The sequence below is a fragment of the Lissotriton helveticus genome, chromosome 7 (genome assembly GCF_964261635.1).
Source record: "Lissotriton helveticus chromosome 7, aLisHel1.1, whole genome shotgun sequence".
Classification (NCBI taxonomy): Eukaryota; Metazoa; Chordata; class Amphibia; order Caudata; family Salamandridae; genus Lissotriton; species Lissotriton helveticus.
In genome coordinates this window covers 718,684,716-718,705,952 of record NC_136068.1, presented here as the reverse complement: position 1 = coordinate 718,705,952, position 21,237 = coordinate 718,684,716, and the positions used below count along the sequence as shown (strand labels likewise).

Here is a 21,237-nt window from a genome sequence, read left to right as displayed (position 1 = left end):
TATTCAGCTTGGTCTGTATGGGTCTTAAGGTTTTTTTAATCTAGCAGATTCGCTCTGTGCACGGCGAACAACACCTGTCGCTCATATGAAAGTTGGTAAGGATGCAGAGATACGATAATTGGAGATTGATTGGGCACTAAAAACATGGAGCCCGCTTTATAAACATAAGTGGGGTAATTCTGATGGTGTGTGTGGTTATGTTTCATGAGTTCTCCAGAGATCTGCAAGCTAATTTGATGACTGTTAGGTTTGCTATAGAAAGGCATTTTGGTGAAAAGGCTGATTTCTCATTAGAAACTCTTTCAACACAGCAGGGCCCCAGCTCCTTCCATGGGTCTGGCTTTGTCAAGCAATTTTATCTGCAGTGCCAAATGCTTTGCTGCTACTCTGGAGCTAACCTTGTAAGTCGGACACCAACCATGTTCTGTTCAGCCTTTGCAGCATGTGTTTTTCGTTAGTACAGTGGCATGAGTTCTGCTACAGGAAAACAGTAGCAGTCGTCCTCTTCTGTAGACAATCCTAGAAAACCACTTTAATTTGCTCTTGCAGCAGCACGATCACCTCGTTGGCAGGTGAATGTCACTTTTTTGTACATGGCCATACCTTTAAAATAATGGGTCCTGCTGATCATAGAAAATGATTATACCCTTATCTGGAGGCTATGACTTATTTTCTTACTGTTCATTCTGCACTTTCCTCTTTCACACTGACTCCCATCTTGATGAGGTTTTTGTTTCCCTGAAAGTACAACGGAAAAAAAACTCAGAAGGGAGGAACACGCATACCACTCCTGTTATTACCTGTGCCCAAGAAGGATGACCAGTGTAAAATCTTTCATTGTGCAGTTTCCTCAGTCTTTGAATTTGCTAGATGCCTGTTTTTACTTCCAGTTTCTGTAGTCTCCAAAACATCATTTGAGGTATGTGAAAAAATTATACTACCAATTTTCAGTACTAACCTTTGTCCTCCCACCTGCACCTAGAGCATTTTCCATGATTTTGGCATTGGTGGCCGCTCATGTTCGCAGATTAGGAGTGTGCCTCTCCCTTATCTGAATATGTGATTCCTAAGTGGAATCTGACTATCTGACCATCTTACTCCTAAAGTGGAGCTTGTGTACTTTCTAAGTTTATTTTTTTTTTTTTTAAATGAAAATCATCAAGTTGCACTTATAACCTTCACTGGGCCTTCTGTCCAGTGGTGTGGTTGTGGATACAAACTGTCCAAAGAGGTTTTTCTTCCAGACCTCTGAATTTGGGGCATTCAAGCTATATTTCTTATTATTCATCAAATGATAACTATTCTGGCTGTAACACTTCTAGACTCCTGAGCCTTATGTACTCATATATTGTACTCGCTCCCTATTTGAGATGGCGAATAAGAGCCCTACGTTAGTGTCAACTGCACCTGTGGTTTTAAGATGGGGTCATTATTTACCCTGTCAGCTATTGCAACGTTCAGTAGTGGATGCTGGAGACAAATCTGTTGTATGAACAACTGTTTTGTCCTCTGCTTGTTCATTCAGCCACAGTAACTAATGCTTCCTTGGTTGCACACCGTACATCTTTTTTACCCAAGGCTTTTCCTTCTTTTCATATGGCTCAGTACATTACTCTGCTAGCTTTCTTCCCAGCTCTTCATTCTTCCAAGTACGAGGAGAGGTGTCAGCAGTTTGATCATAAGCAAGCAAATCATTTGTGTGGATTTGACCAGAGGAAGCCATTTGGATGATTAGTAGTTCTGTGGGAGAGATGAAAGAAAAGAGGAATTCGCATGTATATCATTTCACATTCAATTGTCCATTTTTATCAAGATCTGTTGTGCTGACGAAAAATAGATCTATTTGATGCCAATGAAACATTTGCAGTTTCCTTCACTTTGTCTAGGAGTATTCTGGAGTATATGTGGTGCTACTTTGACTTTTGTCCATGCATTTACAAAATATTATATTTTCAACTCAGTAATGGAATGGAGGTCATTGATTTGTTGGTTTAACCATCCTGCTTTCTGTATTGTACAATAAAAAGGACAGAGGATTGACGTTGACCGGCAGAGTGGCATCTTATTGGGCTGGTTAATGCAATATCCAGTGTTTGGGGCAGAGCCAAACCCGGGGCCTCTCTTAAGCCACCTAGAATGGCTGGGGTCTATGATGTTAGTAAAGCTTTGTGAGCCAGTTTGGTATCTGGAGGACATTCAAAAGGTTTGCAATCTGCAGAAAGACAGAGTATCCAACAGAAAGAGCATTACTGAAGATAAGTAACTTATTTTTCTCAGTAGTACTGTGCTTACCATTTTCTATTTGGTTAAAAAAATGGATGTTTGTTCCATCTGCTTTTGCTGTAGCTTTCGAATTTCATGGGCACCTCCTTGAGAATTATTCTGAGGCTTTGATGACCGAGTATGTATAGAGGTTAACCCTTTATCTTGGTGGTTGTTGGTATCATGAGTATACTGGTATGGGTGAGTAAAATATTCTTCTCTCTTGTCGAATCAGGCTGTTCCATTCTCAGTCTATATTTGAATCTATATGGTGATTCCTGTCGAGTGATGGTTAAGAAATGTTGAAATGTGCTATGGAATAGTTTATTTGCTACTCAGTTATGTTTTGCTGACTGGCTGGACCTCATTAATGCAGAATTTATTTTGCATTAGTATTGCTAGTTTTTTTTTAATAAAAACTTTATTGTCAAGAAGGCAAAAAAATACATTTACAGTAATATCATTGATCAGCAGTTTCACAGTACTACATACATTTATCAGAGAGACGGATAAATCCCAGTACGCTCCGACGTCTGAGACTACTTTACTTTTATGGATAGGAAGGGAATAAACGCTAATGTGTTGTACATAATCTTACTTGGCAACAGAGCATTCCCCATTCCAGTTCGTAATTTGCCCACTTATGATATAGCAATTGGTGCTCAGCAAGTTCAACGAACAAAACGAAAATCACATCTACAAAAACTCCAACTTATGTCATCATCACACTAGAATGTTATATCTTTACAGAGATATTCTTTTTCTACTGCTCACAGACCGCACACTCGTTCAAAGGCACCATCGAGTTTCCGCTCCACCCCACCACAACTCAGAGTTTCACACACTAGATCGTCCCTCCTAATCGTCTTCCTCTTCCGACTCTAAATCTTCGTCCTCCGGCAAGGGTGCACATGGTTCCCCCCTATATTTATTCCATGGCAACCATACTTTATTCCATTTACGGGGACAGGCCCGCAGCACATACACCGCCCTCTCTTTTACCATTAGAAGGTCCATATTTCTAATCCAGCCATGCACTGTAGGCACTTCTGGAGCACCCCATTTCTGTGCAATGTCTCTTTTGGCCACTGTCACAGCCAACGTGACCCACAATCGTCCAGACCTGTTCAAGTCAGTAGGGTCCCAAACGTTTAACAGGCATTTACGGGGTTCCGGAAGGAGTGACACCTCAAGGACCTGGGATATTGTGCGCATAATTTGCCTCCAGACTTCCTGGATCAATGGGCAGTCCCATAGTGTGTGGAGTAACGTACCCTCCTCCCCGCAGCCTCTCAGACAGAAGGGGTGTGGTGCTCTTTGTATCCTGTGCAGAAGTGTCCTAGTATTGCTAGTTTTAATTATTTTAAGATACTGTTTTGGAGGATTTCTTGTTCTGTGCCCCTGAGTTATAAGAAGATAGCTGGATAATAATACATACAGTTCTTATGACCGTTAAACTGTAGTGATAGATTGTTGTGTTTTTGCCAGGTTTTATATATAAGCATCTCCTTGTATTTTTGATGCGTGTAACGTAGACATCGTGGCTGGCTGCATAAGTCTTTTGAGACTTCTGGTCACTTCTTTAAATCCGGTCTAAAGTATTACTCTTTGTAGGCCACACTTAGACTCTTATCGTTTTGAAGTTAATAATTGAGCTTCAATCTGATGGAGACATATAGCCGCAGATTCATTACCTTTGAACTTCCAGGCATCAGGCTGGATCCAGAAGATTGTTGATAGCAGTAACTCTGCACAACGGTCGACTCTGCGTGACAGCCGCATCGTCCATATAGACGCCACTCCTGCTCGCTGACATCAGTTGTTTATTTTCCGCACCAGCCACAGCAGATGGGTCAAAGAGAGCTACCATCTGTAATTTTTTGACTGACTTATTTTCTGGACTTTTTGTTGAATCCTTTTAGTGTGTAGGCATGCCCAGTAAGAAGACCTTGAGTTCAAGCCGTGTGGTTCTTGTCACCGCGCCATGTCGCTCACTGACTCCCATTTGGTGTGTCTCTGGTGCATGGAGCATGACCATGACATGAAGTAGTGCTCCGATTGCTGGGCCATGGCGCCGAAGGCTTTCTGGGAGTTCTACCTAAAGCTAATCGCGGCCAGGCATCCAACACCACGGAGGTCACCCTGTTGATCCCGGTCGAAAAGAAGGTCCAAGCACTTCTCTGGGTGGTCTAAGTCTTCTTCCACGAAGTCATCGGGGTCAGGTAAGAAGCACCATAAAAAGTGCAATAAGTAGAAGCGTGATTAGACTTTGACCCTTCGGTCGTGCAACGGGTGGCCAGAAGTCAGGTCAGGCCACAACCCCCTCCTCCACCATAAAACCTTCCTAGTTCGATCCCACCCGGATCATGGATGTCCAGTTGGTGGCAGGTACACCGTCATGTTCACCACTGGTGGGATAACACCTCGGACAGGTGGGTGCTGCAAATAGTCCAAAGGGGCTACTCCTCCTTCCATGCCTCCAACTTAGGATCAGCCGACAGAGGATCACATTGCCTTACTCCACAATGCCAAGGGAGCTGTAGAGAGGGTTCCCAGACCAGAAATAGGCAGTGGTTTCTATTCCTGCTATTTTCTGGTTCCAAAGAAGGACGGAGGCCTTCGTCCTATCCTAGACCTCAGAGCCCTCAACTACTTCCTCAAAAAGGAGAAGTTCAAGATGCTCACCCTTGCTTAGGTCCTGTCCTATTTCCATATAACCTTTCTGCCAGCCCATAGTCGCTATCTGCTGTTTACAGTGGGCTACATCCACTTTCAATTTACTGTGCTCCCCATAGGCCTAACCAGTGCCCCTCGGGTGTCCACCCAGGTGATGGCGGTGGTCGCAGCCCAACTTCAGAGATCAGGGGAGCCAGTCTTCCCCTATCTTGATAACTGGTGGTTGAAGGGGGGCTCATCCCAAGCAGTCGTCTCCCGTTTCCAGACTTTGTCAAACCTCCTGCATTCTCTGGGGTTCACTATCATTGTGCCAAAGTCACACCTGACTCCCAATCAGACGCTTCCTTTCAGAGGAGCAGTTTGGACATGGTGCAGTTTCAGACCTATCCCCCCAATTTTCAGGCTATGATACCGATGTTTCAGCCTCTATCCTGGATTTAAATGACTCTGAGGGAACATGCAGGCTCTGCAGTGGGACCTGAATTTCCAATGGGCACAGCATCGGGGAAATCTCGCCAACCTAGTTCTGATATCAGAGGGAACCGCGAACAACCTGCGATGGTGGCTGAAAAACCACAGTTGGGTCAGAGGCAGACCCCCATCTCTTCCCCACCCAGATCTCGCGGTATTGACAGGTGGGAAAGATTAAGCTAGGACTTTGGTCTCTGGCAGAAGCTAGGCTCCATATCAACCTGTTGGAGCTTTGTGTAATCCGCTTGGCACTGAAAGCCTTTTTATCATCCCTCAAAGGAAGGCACGTTCAGGTGTTCACGGACAACACTATTGCCCTATGATACTGCAACAAGCAGCGCAGATTGGGGTTGTGGACCCTCTGTTAAGAGGCCCTGTATCTCTGGACTTGGCTGAAACAAAAGGGCATGTCATCTGGCCCGTTCTCTGAATGCCAGGGCAGACCAACTCAGCCGCCGATTCCTTGCGGATCACAAGGCTCATCTCTATCCGGAGGTGGTGCAAGGTCTCTTTCAACAGTAGGGAAAGTCTTGGTTACATCTATTCGCCTCCGAAAAGAATGCGCAATGTCAGCTGTTTTGCGTGTTAGAGTTTCCAAGGCGGCTGATGCTAAGCAAAGCTTTTCGACACAAGTGGAACAAAGGCCTCCTGTACGCCTTTCTACCCATACCTCTCCTGCCCAGGGTGTTCAAGAAGATCAGGAGAGACCAGGCTCCAGTCATCCTTGTGGCTCTGGACTGGGTACGGAGAGTCTGGTATTCCGAACTTCTGTAAATGAGCATCGATCCTCCGATCAGGCTGCATCTTCAGGAGGATCTTCTGTTGCAGCAGCAGGGGAGGGTCCTCCACCCGAACCTGTCCACTCTCCACTTCCTTGATTGTAGATTGAGCGGCGACAATTGACAGCTTTTTACCTTCCTGCCAAAGTCTGTGACGTTATTCTGGCAGCCAGGCGTCCCTTCACAAAGTCGGTATATGCCTGCCAATGGCACAAAAATTGTAAATACTATACAGAACAATCTGTTGACCCTTTGTCTGCCTCTCAGATATTCTTCTTTTCATTCTCTCCTTGGCCCAGCAGGGCTCTGCTTTGGGCACTTTGAAGGGCTACCTTTCAACCCTATCTGCTTTCCTTCGGCTCCCAAATCAGCCATCCCTTTTTAAATCACCTCTTATACAGAGTTTTTGAAGGGGCTTACCTATCTGTTCCCCACTTCTCCTTTTATTATGGCCTAATGGGACCTTAATTTGGTCTTTACCCTTTTTATGTGTGCACCGTTTGAACCTCTATACAATTGCCCCCTTTGGTTGCTCACTATCAAAACAGCCTTTTTAGTGGCAATTACTTATGCCAGAAGTTTGAGCGAACTGCAGGCACTGTCATATCAACCTCCTTACCTGACTGTCTTTCCGGACAAAGTAGTGCTCCGCACTAGGGCATCTTTTCTGCCTAAGGTGGTAACACGTTTCCAGCTGGCTCAATCTGTTACTCTGCCTACCTATGCACCACTGCATCCTTACAAGGAAGAGGAGCATCTTCATTGCCTAGACCCATAAAGAGCGCTATCGTTCTACCTTGATCGCACCAAAGAGTTCCGGGTGGACGACCAACTCTTCGTAGGGTACGTTGGACCAAAGAAGGGGCGAGCAGTTCTGAAGAGGGCCATTTCACACTGTCATCCTCTGCATTAAAATGTTACGCCGTGGCGAAGAGACATCCTTCTGAAGGCCATAAGGCAAATTCTACCAGGGCGAAGGCAACCACCATGGCTCTTCGGCATGGTGTTTCGTTAGTGACATCTGCCAAACGGCCACATGGGCATCTCTGCACACGTTCGCCAGACACTATTGCATGGATTCTGAGGTCCGCAGGGAGGGTCTCTTTGGCTGCTCCATCTTGCAGTATTTCTTAGTTCAACATCTTTCCATATTCCATCCTCTTGGAATGGCATTGCTTGGGTATCTGTTCAAAGGTAAGCAATCTGCGGCTAGATGTCTCTACCAGATGATCAAGTTAGTAACCTTCGGTAACGCCTTAACTGGCAGAGACATGGTCAAGCCACAGATTCCTTACCAACCCAGCCCGTACTGAGGATTAGTTTAATTCCAGGGCTGTTCCCCCTTCAGGGCTCTAGTTGTTTTTTTGATGCTTCACTGTCAGTCACTTCATGGCTCAGCGTCCCTGGCCTGGAAAGTCGTGACAAGTACTGACGTCAGTGTTCCGGGGTGGTGCCTATAAAAATGGTGCGGACGTCAACACTATGCCGAACTAGTCGCCTAAGACGTCATTCGGAGTCCATTGATTCCACCTTTCGGCATGTAGGGGGACTGCTATCACAAGTCTTCCGGATCTAGCCTGACGTCTGAAAATTCAATGGTAAGGAATCTGCAGCTAGATCATGTCTTTACCAGGTAATGTGTTACCAAAGGTAAGTAACTTGTCCTTCAATCAGTAACTCCTGCTTCGAAGTAGCAAAACTACTGTAGTAGGCACAATTTTAAACAAGCTAATGTTTGTTCTCCTGGTATTGCTCTCCTTTGAATCGATGGAAACGTGTACTCAGTATTTCCATTCAGCAGCCTGTATTCATTATTTGTTAGCAATCAATGAGAACTAGCTCTGGTTTAAATTGTTTGTATGTCTGCGGGTGAAGGTAAACCATTGGGTTTTATGAAGGCCCTCACCCACCAACCTAGTTGGTGGCATGCTTCATCATTGGGCCCCACCCGAGGTACCGAGTGTACCTCAGGTGTGCTTCGACGCCAGATTACTGCAGAGCGGGTTTTTTGGTTCGTGAGGCTGATGTGAGTGTGCTCTGAGTGAGGTTTAAAATACTGTCCTGGTTGTCCCAAAGACTGTTTTAATGGTGGGCCCCAGGCAGTCAATAAAAACAAAGGCTTTCGGACGTGCACGGTAGGCTTATGGCCTCCGACGTCCTGTGCGGTCAACTAGTTTCAGCCAGGCGTTTTCTTCTACTGGCTTTTGTCAGGACCTTATATGTGTAGGGTGTTACAGGGGTTTGTATGAGTTTGTCAGTGCCCTGTGTGTAAAGCACACGCTACGGTGCTTATATGTGCAAGAGGTGTTACCTCTCGAGTTGTACCTGTTGGGGGGTAAAAATGGACAGACATAACATTTAAGTCAAGGCTCCTAGTAGCGGGCTAGAAGCATTCAGTGAGGCCGCGCTGGGTGCCTAGAGGTGACCACGGACAAGGCGATAGTGTTGGCGTTAGTGGCGGGCAGTGAAAGTGTGGCCGGTCTCATAATATGTGTAATTTTATGTGAAATTAGGCCTAAGTACCGTAACTGGAGTTGGCGTAAACAGTGGTGAATGAATAAAAAACATTAAAATGGAGTTGCTTACACCTGATTTTAGCGAACAACTCAGCATGGAGCTCAGCCGGGGGCTAGGACCATGTGCACTCTAAATAGGGGGAAGTAAAGGAAAAAGGCTGTTGGGCGAGGGGGGTAGTCTGGACCCAACAAGGCAACGGTAAAAGGATGCACACACAGACACGGCCTGGGGCAGCATGAATGGTAGCTGTACCGTTAACAAAGTCGAGTTCAGGTACTTACTGCACGATGTCGCTGGGCCCGCAATGAACCTGTTGTCCGGGCAGAGGCTCCGTGAAAAGGGAGCTTCAGTGTAGAGAGCGCTTAAATACCAGTAGAAAGCGCCAGGTGTTGCTTGTTAGCTGTGTCGGGTGTTCTGGCCTGGGCACGTGTATCAGGGTGTGTTCAGCTTCCTGTTGTCTCGAGGAGATGCCTGTAGTAGAGGAAATGGAAGAAAGACTCTAATGCAGGTGTATGTTCAGCTTCCTGTTGTATCGAGGAGATGCCTGTAGTAGAGGAAATAGAAGAAAGACTCGCATGCAGGTGTATGTAGCGCTCTCTCTATTTATTTTCATGGCGCAGTTGAATGTCTAGATCGCTTACATGCGTGTGCAAATGTGCGGTCATCTAGAAGAGTGCTAATCCATATAGGGGAGTCGCGCTCCATCTGTGCACTATAATGGAGGGGCGCCCTCTCTATTTGTGTATAAAGCGGCAACTAGGCGGGGCTAAGGTGGTAACGTACGCTAATGTATAGTGATGTTGCTGCATATTGGCTCTGCCATGAGTGGAGGTGATGAACCCACTGTGTGGAGGGCTCATGAGAATGTGCAGGGGGATTACACATGGGGGGTTCACGTGCTCTTCAGGGAAGGGACATCGCGGGGTCATAATGGTCTCGTGTGGGTGTATAACCTGGGACAGTGTAGTGGGTCCAGGCGGGCAGTGGAGATTAAGTGCCTTGCCGGGTGGAGTAAGGTTCAGGGGGCATCAGTGGGCGGGATCTGGTGTCGTCCCACAGAGTGATGGTTTAGCGCATTTTGAGAAGGAACTGTGAGTGAGTTGGTCACAACCTAGGTGTTAAAGCCAGTACGTCGCACTGAGGACGTTTGGTGTTGGGACATGTAACAGGGCAGGGTCATATCAGGCCCTGCGAGGGGGCTGTTGGTGAGATGGCACCGGGAGAGTGGAAATGATGTGTCAGGTGTTGACAGAAGGGGGGCCTCATCTGCTGAGGCTGTTCCACGGAATATTATCATTCAGTCCCTCGGTGTGGGTTGACAATCTGTAGATGCAGATTACAAGTAATCTAGATAAGTAAAAAAGGCTTTTTCTATAGAAACTAGGTCCTACCTATAACTTACTACTGGCGACCGCCAGAAGGTAATATATACACACACTTACAGTATATATGCATATTGCAGAATGTAATATATCCTCTTACAAGTAATGGCTTCTCTTCACACTCGCCCATGGTAATGGTATATTACATTCTGCAATATGCATATATACTGTAAGTGTGTGTATATATTACGTTCTGGCGGTCGCCAGTAGTAAGTTATAGGTAGGACCTAGTTTCTATAGAAAAAGCCTTTTTTACTTATCTAGATCTTTGGCGCCATTTAACAAATCTTCACAAACTTTTGCAAAACAAGTGTTCAGCTGGGTTTTATTGTACCTGGAAAGTTTGGGATGATCCGTCAAGCTGTGGCATAGAAAAAGGGGATGACAAAAAGCCCAAACCGATGGACACAATTACTCCAATTTGTCAGAAAGTTAGCTCTTGGTCCAGAAAGCACGCTTTTTTTGCGTTTGTTGAAAAGCCATTCAGTCGTTTTTAGAGTTATTAAAAGAAAACCAAATGTGTATATTTAGAGGCGCAACCCCTCCGCAAATGCTCCCAGTCTTGGGCAAAGATCTGATTGGCTGCCAACACTTCAACCAGGCAGTGTTCACAGCCATCTTGGGTTTCGGGCTCAGTTGAGTCCCAAGAATAACGTTAAAAAATAAATACAAGGAGACAGGGTAGGAATACCCTGACCTCCTAGCCCTGTTGTTGGGGTCCCCCACGCATATTGTCAGGCCTAAAACGCATTTTAAAAAAAAAAGATTGTGCTGCAAAAAACATTTATTTGCGAATTTGCAGTAAAAAAGTACGGTCTCCTGCACTTGTTTTCAGTTTAGCCCTCGGGGTGGCCAGGTCCTGGGGGCATGTAGCCCTAAAAAAAAAAAAGGGGGCACATGGGGCCACACTCGTAAGGCTCTTTGGAGCTCTGGGGACCACAATATCCCCTGTGCTTGATTTTTTGTTATGGAGGGGGCCGCACTAACCCCCCCTCCTGTGGCTCTTTAAAGCCCCGAGGACCACCACATCCCGAGGTCCTGTAATATAATTAAACTAAACTGGGTGCTGCAGGCCCCATTCCCCCACCCATACATTGCCCTGGGGACCACCTCCTCCCCGGGGCTGGCACTTGCATACTAATGAGCGTTACCGGCTCTGGGGACCACAAATCCCCAGGACCAGCACCTGCTATTTCCTGAGGTGCCCACCTTCAGTAGATAGCAGTTTGTTTTCGCTTGGCGGGAGCTGACCGCTTTCACCAAGCTAGAGCAAACTCTAACTCCGCTCCCAGCAAGCGGGAGCTGTCGGTCTGCTCCCGTTTGATAGGTAGAGATTTTACATCTGGTTCCCTGCCCTCTTGTCATGCAGGCAAGGAAACAAATAAAAGATTGCACCCTCATGCAGGAAGCTGACTATTTAGCAGCCCTTGTGTGATGGAGCAATGCCGGCTCCAGCAGGAGACGGGAGCCGTCCTAGGACCGCAGGGGCTGGAGCCACTGCCCCCCAAGCTCCCCCCCTCACTCATGGTCCCCATCAACGCACACTGGGTGCCCTAGGTGGGGCCAGGGCACCCGGGTAGATGTGGCATCAAGCGATTGGGTCCCCGGGGACCACGCGGCCCTACTCCCCCATTGAGTTTTGGCCAGGCTCTCCTCCCCATTGCAAAAAAGGTAATCCAGAGGGCAGAAAAGGCAAAAGAGAGAGCAGAAAAGGAAAACCAGAGGGCAGAAAAATAAGCAGGAAAATCCAAACAGAGCAGAAGAGGGCAAAATGGAGAGCAGAAAAACGAGCAGGAGAGGCAAAACAGAGCATAAAAGGCAAAACAGAGGACAGAAAAATGTGCAGAAAGGGCAAAACAGAGCAAGAAACTAGCAGCAGTTAGGCAGCAGTGGGTAGCGGATTGCAGGCAAGGTGGACGGGAGAACTATCGCAGGGGGAGCTGGCATGAGGACCAGCTTAATTTTTAACAGGAACTAAACCTCAACAGGACACACTTAAATATATAAACATAGCTGATGCCCCAGTTGAAGCTTCACTACGATAGACAAATGATCCTGACATCCTGGACTTCACAAAGGCAAAGCAAGTGGGTTTTCTTTGCGATTCCACATTGAAAGACGATCTGAAATGCTTCATTGATCTATTGGAGCTCAATGTGTAGTTACTCTGATGAGTGGATTCTTTCTTGTCCGTACCCGGTGAGAGCAGAGTCAATGGTTCTCCCTTTAAATGACTACGAGTATACAAATTTGCAAAATCACCTGAAACTCTGCCCATTTGGCCAAGTTACAGTTGGGAAATGAAATTTAAAAAACCTTAGAAATTCACGTATAAAACCAAAGGTTACAGGAACGTTATAGTTATAAAATAAGATTAAATAAACTGGAAAGTCACTGAAAAAAGCAAAGGTTACATGGGCGTTATAATTAGGCTCAGATTTCACTCGTACAAAACCAGTGAAATTCATCAGTTCTAGTTATCTGAGCTATAACTATAGCTCACCCCCCGCAATACACTGCTTACGACCTCACTTATGACTTCACTCAAGACATGGTCAGTGACATCACTGATGACAGCATCCACAAAACTACTTCCACACCCACACACACCCCTATGCAACCTCTCACTCACACATTTACCCATTCACTGACCCATAGAAGTACTCACACACCGACGCACACATCCAAAGAGCTACTCGTACAGCCACACACTCACCCGTACAGCCACTCACACACCCACCCCCTCACAGATATACACAGTCACAGATATTCTATATGTAGAAGTAGTATCACTTAGTAGTACACCTAGTATGCTAATTTAACTTTTGTAATAGCTTATATGTTTAACAATCATAAACTCTTAGAAAATATTTGCACTCACTGGATGATTTCATCAGTGATGTCATTTGAGATGTCATCAGTGCGGTCACTGACTATGTCATGAGTGAGGCAATATGTGAGGTAATAAGCAATGCATTGCGGGGGCGTTCGTTATAGTCATCTCAGGTAACTATAACTGCTGAATTTCACTAGTTTCGTCCAAATGAAATCTGAGCTTAACTATAACGTCGCTGTAATCTTTGTTTTTTCTTCAGTGAATGTCTATGGTTTTTAACTAGTAGTCGTGTTGGTGGAAAAAGGGGGCGGGCCTCCGACCAGCTCTCAGGAGTCCTGCTTGTTCGGGCTTACGAGAGCTAACAGGAGGGCTTGTTGGCCCATGATCCAAGGGAACTTCATCCTCCAACCAGCAGTGTGCCCTGAGGCGCGTTTGTAGAGTGGTGGACAAAGGCGCCATGACCCCCGAAGTCCTCTTAGCAGTCGCGCTTTGTGGGACTTACTGGAGGTAACAGGATGGCTGGTTGGCTCCCAAGGACCCTCAGCATTCAAGGGGACTTCATCGCCCAACCAGCTGTACACCAGGAGGTCTGTTTGCAGAGTGGTGGAGAAAGAGTGCATGGCCTCCAAAGTCCTCTCTGCAATCCCACTGCGTGGGATTTACTGCGAGTAACAGGAGGCCTTGTTGGCCCCCAAGGATCCTCTGGGGGAATTCCCCACAAAAGCAGCAGTGCACCAGAAGGTGCGGTTGCATAGTGCTGGTGAAAGGGGGAAGGCTGCAGTGACTTTCTGGTAGTTTTTAAATAAATTACCTGGGAGTAGGGCTCATTTTTCCCCGGGAACTCTATCCCCGGGGCCAGGCCATTTTTAGGAGCAATCATTTTTATTGTGTGGGATTCAGGATAAATGTACACAGCTTCCTGTCTACATCTCAAAGCCAGCAGCTGCCACAGTCAGTATACCCAATCTAGTAGCTCTGGCGCCGCTGTTGTCCCCTACCTCGCCAGTATGACCGGCCGTGCCGCCAGCAACGCCAATGCGATCCGTCTGCCTCTAAGAGATTTCAGCGGGAAGGCTTTAGGGTGGGAAAGACCTAGTAGCGGTTATTCTGGGGAATGAGGAAGTGTGATCTGAAACGCAGCATCAATATCGTCTAGGATCGCTGTCCAATAGCGTATTAATTTCGGGCAGTGCCCCAGTAGGTGAGCAAAGGTTCCCGTTAAACCACATCCCCGCCAGCAGAGATCAGTTTTGCTCTTGTCCCAGCTGTACACGCAAGCAGGAGTGTGATACCAATATGTAACTACTTTAAAAGCGGATTCCGCCCCCTCTGTGTTGTGTGCAGTATGATGTTCTCTATATAGAACATGTTCCCACTCCTTAAATGTCAGGGGCCTACCCAATTCAGTCTCCCATCGCACCTGTGCCTTTGTATGCTGACCTGAGGGTCTTGCCATAAGCATGGAATACAGTTCAGAAATGAGCCGGCGTTCATCCACTCTGCGGACAAACCATTTCTCAAACATATTAAGGGGTCTGGACATGCGGGCATAATTGGCGGGCCTAGTCACCCAGTGACAGACCTGACTGTAGGGAATTGCGTGCGTAGCCACTAGGTCGCAGTCTTTCCGCAATTGGGCAAAAGGGATCAGTCCTTCCGTATCAAAAAGAGTTCCAACCCTCTTACAGCCTTCTTACCGCCACCTCTGAAACACTGACGACGCCTACCCCGGGTGAAAATCAGGATTGTCGACAATGGGGGACATAGGTGAAGGAAATTATGTCCACCCCTTCACCAAAGCTACTCTGTCTCAAACATTGAGCGTAGGCGAAGTGACTGGAGAGTATAGTCCCCACGCCCTGTGTTTGCGGGGTAACCGCAGTTCCCGCCAAATACTCACCCCAGCGACTGATTGATCCATGAAATTCCAGTGTTTTCTAGACAGAGGCCTATTCCATTCCACTAGATATCGTAGGCATGACGCTTGATAGTAGCCACCTATGAGCGGAAGTCCCAGGCCACCTTGCTCTTTCATATTCGTCATTTGTGCGAGGGAGAGACGAGGCCTCTTCCCCTTCCATAAAAACCTAGTAATAAGTGATTGCAGTTTCTTAAGCGTACCAAACGGTGGCGTCATCGGCAGCATCTGAAAAATATACAAGATACGAGGCAGCACTGTCATTTTCACAGCTGCTATCCTCCCGAACCACGCCAACTTAAGACGCGACCATGCTTCTAGCGTCTTGGTTGTTTGTTCCAGCAGCTGGGTGTAATTTAGGGACACCGTCTTCGCAATGGTCGGCGTTAACACACCTAGGAGTTAAGTTATGTCATTGTGCGTCCAGTGGAACATAAAATCCCTTTGCAGGGCCTCCACCTCCTCAGGGGGAACAGAAAGATTTAGGATCTGTGATTTTGTAATGTTCACTTTAAATCCCGATACTTCCCCGAAGGCAGTAAGTTTGTCCAGTAAAGCAGGCAGTGTCGTCTGGCAGTGGGTAAGCGAGAGAATCACATCATCGGCGTACAAACTAATTTTATGCACATCCACTCTGAACTTAAGACCAACGACAGTAGGGTTTGCCCAGATGCGCTGAGCAAAGGACTCCACATAGAGCACAAATAAAAGCGCGGGGACAGAGGGCACCCCTGCTGTGTTCCCCGTGCGATAGGGAAAAGGCCGATCTGCAACCATTAACCCATACAAACACCTTGGGTGCACAATATAAGGACTTGACCTATCGCAGGAAATTTCACAGAGGCCATCGCCATGCAACACTAATTAGTCCCAATAAACTCGGGCAAAGGCCTTTTTGGCATCTATTGACAAGAGGAAGGCCGGTTTCGGGGAACGGCAACAATCGTTTAGAATTGTCTCCCCCCTGCCGAGAAGGGATGAAACCCGATTGATCCGGGTCAACCATGTCGACCCTGAGGGGGGCAAGGCGTGACGTAAAAATTCCAGCCAAGAGTTTCGCATCGATGTTAAGAAGCGAAATGGTTGGTAGGACCCACATACCTGTGAATCCTTGCCAGGTATTCATAATAACTGAAATTGTCACTTCCGACATCGAAGGTGTTACCTCTCCTGTATCAAGAAACTAATTAAACAACCAGGTTAAAAAGGGAGCCAGCTCCACACAAAACGTTTTGTAAAAGCATGCCGGGAAGCCATCCGAAACCGGTGACTTGGCTTCCTTCAATCTAGAGATGGATGATATCACTTCCTCTATATATATTGCAGAGTCTAGGTCTTCAGTTACGGTTTTGGGAAGAGGTGTTATGTCACATGTATCAAGATACGCAATTGGGTCATGCTCCGTATATAAAAGTTGGTCAAAACTGCGGAAGGCGTTGACAATCCGATCATCTGCGGTCTGTTCTGCACAAGATTGATCCCGTACTGACTGAATTAAGGACGCCTGCGTTTTAGCTCGTATCCTATGGGCCAACATCTTCCCACACTGATCACTACTAAGGTAAAATGTGTGTCGCAGTCGGAAGAGGGCATGTTCTGCTGTGTCTAGGTCTAAGTATTTCAGCATTCGTCTGCGGTTCTCCAGTTCGTGCCATACCCGTGGAGCCCCATTGCACTTATGAATTGGCCTATAGCTCTCCCACCTCCCTCTCTAACTCCGCGCTTTTACCCTTGCGTATCGTGTTGTAAGTTGCCGCTATGGCAATGAACTCTCCCCGTGCCACTAACTTCAAGGCCTCCCACACCGCCGAGAGTGACCCGAAAGTACTGTACTATAGTGTCTTGCATGCGCTTAACCACATCCTCAGAGTGAAGCAGATTCTCTCAGAGCCGCCATCCTGGGGGGAACTTTTGTATAGATTGCACGGGCAAGAGGATGGAAATAAGGGCGTGGTCAGAAAGAGCGTTGAGTAATCGCTGAGAATTGCAGGCTACCCATAAGTGAAGTAGATGCTAGAAAATGATCAAGGCGCGCATATGTTTTATATGCGGCTGAGAAATATGTATAGTCACGCTCGCCCGGGTACTGAGTCTGCCACACGTCATGCAGCCCACTGCCATCCCTTCCCACTCATTGAGAGAGCCCCAGCTTGGTGTGACTGCTGCCCTGTCCTGTCCAACTCCGCATCCATTACAAGATTTATATCGCTCCCAACTAGTATTGCAGCATCTGGGAAACAGCGTACCTCTGTCAAGGCAGAGAACATGAAGGGTTCCTGCCTCTCATAAGGGGCATACAATGACCCAGCGTAAGATGTGACTCCCCCAATTGCACCCTGATAGCCAACAGCCGACCCTTTATTTTTGTCACAGTCGATATTACTTTGCACGGGCAGCGGGCACCTAGTAAGATAGTCACTGTGTCTGAATATGCTGCTATCCTATTTTTAATGATCTTACTGGTGCATCCAATTTTAACTGTATATATGTTTTTATCATACATAAATTTGTATCCTGTTTTGTATGAATTTTAAGGGTTGTTGGTACTTTGAAGTGGTTTTTACTTTTATGATAAATGTTTTTATCGAATAAAGTACTACAACGATAGTCACCCCATTCTTTTTAGATGGCCCAGCGGACAACAATTGTTGCGGGAATCGCTTATCACGCATGCGCATAGTATCTTTAGAAAGCAGGTGAGTCTCCTGGAGTAGGCATATGTCACTATCTGCATTTTCCAGGAGGGAGACCACTGCCACGCGTTTCACAGGATTGTTCAACCCACGGACATCCAAACATACAATCTTAATTTATCTACCCCTGTGACTGCTAGGAAGATACTATGCATGATGTGTTAGCTGTTGCCTGCTCAGCATATCAACTCTAATCAAGACCCTGGGTCGTCCTCTATCTCTCTATCCTAGCGTGAGAGCTGATGCGGAGACCTCCAGATGTACCCGGAACAAACCCCAAATAAAAGCAAACCACACAAAACCGAAAAAAGGGAAATCCAACCAAGTGTTCATGACCGAAGTTCGTCACAGTAGTTAACGTCTAGATGATTGTGTCTGTAACTGTTGCCCAGTCCACAGAGGAGACGTCTAGTGTCCACTTGGACGCCGAGGGACTGTCAGCCCACTGATCCGAATCTTGTCCTCCTTCCCTCCGGTGCCCAACAATGAGCACATCTCCGAGCCATCAGCTATTATCGTCACAGGGTAGCGGGCCGCTCCGTGACCTTTGACAGGGAGGAAAGCACTGCCTCTCTCTTTGTCTCTCGTGGCTTGGTCAGGCTTCTGGACGGGTGATGACTTCACCACAAATTGCCATCCCGAGATGAGGCGTACCCGTTGAGAGCCGGACCGGGCAGCTTCCTCTGCGGTAGTGTAATGTTCGATACCCAGGGTCTCCAGCGCTTCCTCCATGGATCTGATTTGCAAGAGCTTGCCTTGATAATTGAATATCAGGCATAACGGGTGGCCCCAAGTGTAAGGAATATTATTCTCGCGGAGGTAATTGGTCAAAGGTTTGAACGTACTTTGCTTAGTAAGTTTGAAGGCTGCCAAATCTTGAAATATAGCTGGTTGGTGACCACGAAGTTGTATGGGTTGCGCCTCACTTGCCTTCTAGATAATGCGTTCTTTTAATTGAAAATCATGCACACATACAAGAATATCAGGGGCAGGTGCCTTGTTGCCTCGGGGTAGGCCCACACAATGAACCCGGTCCATTTGAATGTCCAATCCCTCCTCATCCCCGAGGATTTGTTGAAATAAGGCACTCACATATGCTCTTAGGTCGTCACCCTCCGCCTTCCACTGAGCTGCTCGGATTCTCACGTTGTTCCGCCTGGAGCGGTTCTCCAGATCCTCTGCGTGGGCCTGGAGATCAATGTTCTGTTCACAAAGGTGCAACATGTCTTATTGCAAGTGGTGGAGTTCTTCTTCTCTACTAACATCATGCTCCTCTAGAGTCGCCACCCACTCCCCTATTTCATCCACATCACGACGGACCTCTTTTAAATCTGCAGCCAGTTGGGACCCAAGGTCTTGGATAGCCTCTTTTATGTCCGTGAAGAGCTCTACCATAAAGGCTTTGGTCGCCGGGGAGTCATCGCCTTCCATTGTGCTGGCCCCCTTCTCACCTTGGGTCGAAGATTGTTCAGGTTTCTGCAGGAGGAGCTCCTTTAGCGACTTCTCCTTACGGTCTCTCGCAGCCGCCATGTCACGGCTGTCTTGCCACTGGGCGTCCTGGGCTCAGCCGCCTAACTAGGCAATAATCGTTCTGTAACTTTTACTGGCTTTGCACGCCTTTCTGTTGGTGGTGCTCTGCGTGGTAGACTGTCGCGCTCTCCCCCAGGACAGATCAGCCTCTTCATCGAAAGCACAAGCGCCTCACTCCAGGCCTCCCTCTACTAGCCCTCGAACAGGGGCCACTCTCCTCCTAATGGGCTCACTGGTTAGGTGACGACCACACCGGTTTTCTAGATTGTCTGGCTGTGACAATCAGGGCTCCAAGAACAGAGCAACCAGCACCTGCCTCCGTGCACTCTACTCTGCTGCTGTACCTTGTCACCAAAGCTCATGGGCTGCAAGGGCACCTTGAATAGTAAACTTTTCTGACCTTCTGCAATTTGCTGCTCTACCGCCCAAAGCTGCCACCCCCACCGTAATGTCACAGCTCCACCACCATCCGCCAAGCCGCAGACCTCCCAGGCCTCAGCTCCGGCCGCTCCCTTCACTGCTGGGTATATGTGAGGTTACGTGGCCGCCCTGCCGCGCACCACTCGGTTCTGCCCCCGACTGGGAAGTCACGCTGTTTGCGTCCTCCGGCCCTGCAATGGCAAGTCTCAGGGCCGAGTCAGGCGCACCATGGCACTGTCACCATTCTGCTTGTAACGCCGTGCTGCAGCACCCGCCAGGAGGAAGTATCAGTTTCAATGAGCGGCCAGGGCACAGCTACGGCGTGCTCTGTCCGCCGATCTGCGGACCGAGCAGGCCCAATCCCGGCCCAACCACACTGTCGCGTACTCCGATCACCGCTTCGCTCAGCCAGGGCCGCCCGCTAATGAGAGCAAGCCACCGGGCCCGCCGCTCACCTCCCGCGCTGCCACCCAGGGAGAGCAGTCAGCACCCGGCAGCAGTTCCAAGATCAGACCTACCCCGGGGGCATCACCAGAAGGCTGCGTTCCCCAGGGTCTCCAGCACGGACCCCCACTGGGATCAGGCGTCCATCCCGCACCCGGCACTCTCACTGCCTTCCGATAGCCGCACACCGGCAGCCGACCCTTGCACCCAACAGGGTTCGGAGCTCTCGCTGTGCACCAGCCGTTTGCCTTAAGCCCACACTCCCAGGAAGAGCCGCGTCACCTCCAGGTAGCATCCAGCTCCAAGTAGGCCTTGCGCACACACACCGGCTCGGAAACGGCAATACCGCGTAGATTCAGCAGCGCGATCCTCCCCACAGGTTCCTCGTACACCTACGTGGGCTCGTCAACTCCGGTCGTAGGAGGATGGCTCAGAGAATCGGCGCTAAGGTAAAGCTGATGCGTGGCAGCGCCGGAGGGACACAGACCCGCGTCCTACCGTGTCACCGTCTTGACCACGTCCCCCTAGGCCATTTTTAAATGGGGCGGAGGGTGCTGCCCGCCTCTCAGGGCCGATTTTGGCCCTGGGGACTCCATCCCCCAGGCCTGGCCTCTATAGTGGGTGCCCTGGTCCCTCTCGGGGTACCCACTTACCACTAATGGGGACCACGGGGAGCCGGAAGTCCCCCGCGGTCCCTGCCGGTTCCTTGCCTCCTGAGGGAGCTGGCATTGCTTTGACAGTGAGTAAGCTGCTGAACATGCAGCTCCCTCTCTGTCAAAGCAATTGTGCTTCGACTTCTTAATGTGTTAAATTGCTACCCATCCCTTCCTTAAAGGACGAGAGGTATCATGGTTGGTGCTTGAGCATGAGAGTTAAATAAACCCTGGCCTAAATAAGTGTCACTTATTCAGGAATGTGTTCACTGGGTAATCAGTGGAACATGTTGCAGAGTCTGGAGATGTCCATGAACTTTGTTCCATTTTACTTTCAGCAGGGTTTCTTGAGGATATTGGTCGTTCTGTGTCAATTTTGGTACCCTAGTGTTTGAGCTAACTGGTAGTTGGCTACATCGCTACTAAATTTCAGTTTTGTTACCTTTACTATTTTAGAACCTAGATTACTTTGATGCTAGGAATTTTATATAAAGACATTGACGTACTTAAATTCATCAGGTAGCATAGCATATAAAGGGAAGGAGTTAATTTATACTACTATATGGTACAATGAATAAAATAAACTAAACTGTTATTTTAGGGTTAGATACTTGAACCATTTATCGATTCACTTGTCTTCACACGTGGGATACGGT

General features: G+C 47.9%; 1 protein-coding gene across 4 annotated transcripts in view; it reads left to right on the top strand.

The window, feature by feature from the left end:
* The window catches only part of RBM27 (RNA binding motif protein 27), an 870,586-nt gene that overhangs the window by 594,645 nt on the left and 254,704 nt on the right, over positions 1 to 21,237 (top strand). The gene's annotated exons all lie outside the window — the stretch shown is intronic.